Raw genomic sequence first — 3,053 nt, forward strand, 5'->3', positions numbered from 1 at the left:
CTACGGTCCACTTTCCAACACTTAAGCTCTCATTTAGGGACTAAGTGTCCCAAAACTCTCCGAAACTCAAAACCGAACATCCCGGCAAATCAAAATAGCAGAAAATTAACTCGGGGAAAGCAGTTAATAGGGGATCGGGGCGTAAATTCTTAAGTCAACTGGCCGGGTTGTCACATCCTCCTACACTTAAACATTTGTTCATCCTCGAACGAGCATAAAGACATACCTGAAGTACTGAAAAGATGAGGGTAATGGATGTACATATCCTTCTTGGTCTCCGAGGTCGCCTCCTCGACCGGCTGACCCCGCTACTAAAACTTCACTGATGCAATGTTCTTTGACCTCAACTTTCTAACTTACATGTACAATATCACCACTGACTCCTCAACATAGGATAGATCCTTGTCCAAGTGGACTGAACTAAAATCTAACACGTACGACGGATCACCGTGATACCTCTGGAGCATCGAAACGTAAAATACTGGATGAACTCTTGCCATGCTGGGAGGTAAGGCAAGCTCATAAACAACCTCCCCAACACGCCTCAATATCTCAAAAGGGCCAATAAACCTCGAACTCAACTTCCCTTTCTTCCAAAATCTTATAACGCCCTTCATAGGCGAAACCCGAAGCAGAACCCGCTCTTTAACCATATAAGAAACATCACGAACCTTCCGGTCCGCGTAACTCTTTTGTCTGGACTGGACTATACGGAGTCTATCCTGATTCATATTAACCTTCTCTAAAGCATCCTGAACCAAGTCTGTGCCCAATAGTCTAGCCTCACCCGGCTCAAACCAACCCACCGGGGATCTACACTGCCTACCATATAAAGCCTCATGCAGTGCCATCTGAATGCTAAAGTGATAGTTGTTGTTGTAAGCAAACTCCGCCAATGACAAGAACTGATCCAAAGACCCTCCAAACTCAATTACACATGCACGGAGCATATCCTTAAGAATCTGAATAGTGCGCTTGGACTGTCCGTCCGTCTGCGGGTGAAATGCTATACTCAACTCCACCTGAGTACCCAACTCATGCTGAATGGATCTCCATAACCATGATGTGAACTGAGTACCTCTATCTAAAATGATGGAAACCAGAATACCATGCAGACGAACAATCTCCCGGATATAGATCTCTGCCAACCGCTCCGAGGAATAAGTAGTACACACAGGAATAAAGTGAGTGGACTTGGTCAGTCGATCCATAATCACCCAAATAGCATAGAACTTTCTCAAAGTCCATGGGAGCCCAACTACAAAGTCCATAGTTATCTGCTCCTAGTTCCACTTCGGAATCACTATCTGCTGAAGCAATCCACCCGGCATCTAGTGCTCATACTTCACCTGCTGACAGTTGAGGCACCTAGCATCACCATGCTGAACTTTGTCCTTGAGGACAAGCAAATGAGGGTCATCATACTGCCGCTCCCTGATACGATAAAATAAGGAAGACCAGGAAACCACGCAAGCTAGAACTCGACTGGGCTCCGAAAGATCCAATCTCACAAACTGGCTGGCTAAGGCCTGAACATACATCGCCATAGGCCTTTCTGATGCTGGTAAATAAGCCAAACTCCTGAAACTCTCCGCTCGGCAACTTAAAGCATCGGCCACCATATTGGCCTTGCCCGAGTGATACAAAATAGTGATATCATTATCCTTCAGCAACTTTAACCACCTCCTCTGGTGCAAATTTTGATCCTTTTGCTTGAACAAGTGCTGCAAGCTTCGATGGTCAGTATAAATCTCACAGGGAACCCCGTATAAGTAATGGCGCCAGATCTTCAGGGCGTGAACAATGGCAGCCAACTCAAGGTCGTGGATAGGGTAATTCTTCTCGTATACCTTCAACTGTCTGGACGTGTAGGCAATCACCCTACTGTCCTACATCAACAATGCTCTGAGGCCAATCTTCGAGACATCACAATAAACTATATAAGACCTTGAACCCATAGGTAGTATCAAAATTGGGGCTGTAGTCAAAGCTATATTGAGCTTCTGAAAGCTCGCCTCACATTCCTCCATCCACTGGAACAGAGCACCCTTCCAAGTTAACCTAGTAATAGGGGATGCAATCGATGAAAACCCCTCCACAAAACGACGGTAGTAACCTGCCAAGCCAAGGAAATTGCGAATCTCTGTAGCTGAGGATGGTCTGGGCCAACTCTGCATGGGCTCTATTTTCTTCAGATCCACTTGAATACTCTCACTCGACATTACGTGGCCTAGGAATGCCACGGAATCCAACCAAAACTCACATTTCGAGAACTTGACATATAACTTCTTCTTTCTCAAAGTCTGAAGCACAGTCCTCAGGTGCTGCTCATGATCTTCTCGACTCAGGGAATACACTAAAATATCATCAATAAAGACAATGACAAGCGAGTCAAGATACGGCCGAAACACACTGTGCATCAAATGCATAAAGGCTACTGGGGTATTGGTCAACCCAAATGACATAACAAGGAACTCTTAATGACTATACCGAGTCCTGAAAGTAGTCTTCAGGATATCTGGCTCCTGAATCTTCAACTAATGGTAACCTGAGCGCAAGTCAATCTTAGAAAACTCCCGTGCACCCTAAAGCTGGTCAAACAGATCATCAATACGAGGCAAAGGATAACGGTTCTTCACTGTAACCTTGTTCAACTGGCGATAATCAATACACATACGCATAGAACCGTCATTTTTCTTAACAAACAAGACAGGAGCACCCCAAGGTGATACACTAGGCCGAATAAAACCCTTATCAAGTAATTCCTGTAACTGATCCTTCAACTCTTTCAACTTAGGAGGAGACATATGATACGGAGGAATAGAAATGAGCTGAGTGCCCGACAACAGATCAATGCCAAAGTCAATATCTCTATCAGGCGGCATGCCCGGAAGATCAGCTGGAAACACATCAGGAAAATCCTGTACTACTGGGACTAAATCAACTAAAGGGGTATCAATACTGACATCTCTCACATAAGCTAAATTCGTGTCACACCCCTTCTCAACCATACGCTAAGCTTTAAGAAAAGAAATAACTCTACTGGGAGTGTG

Source organism: Nicotiana tabacum, chromosome 7, assembly GCF_000715075.1.
Source record: "Nicotiana tabacum cultivar K326 chromosome 7, ASM71507v2, whole genome shotgun sequence".
Classification (NCBI taxonomy): Eukaryota; Viridiplantae; Streptophyta; class Magnoliopsida; order Solanales; family Solanaceae; genus Nicotiana; species Nicotiana tabacum.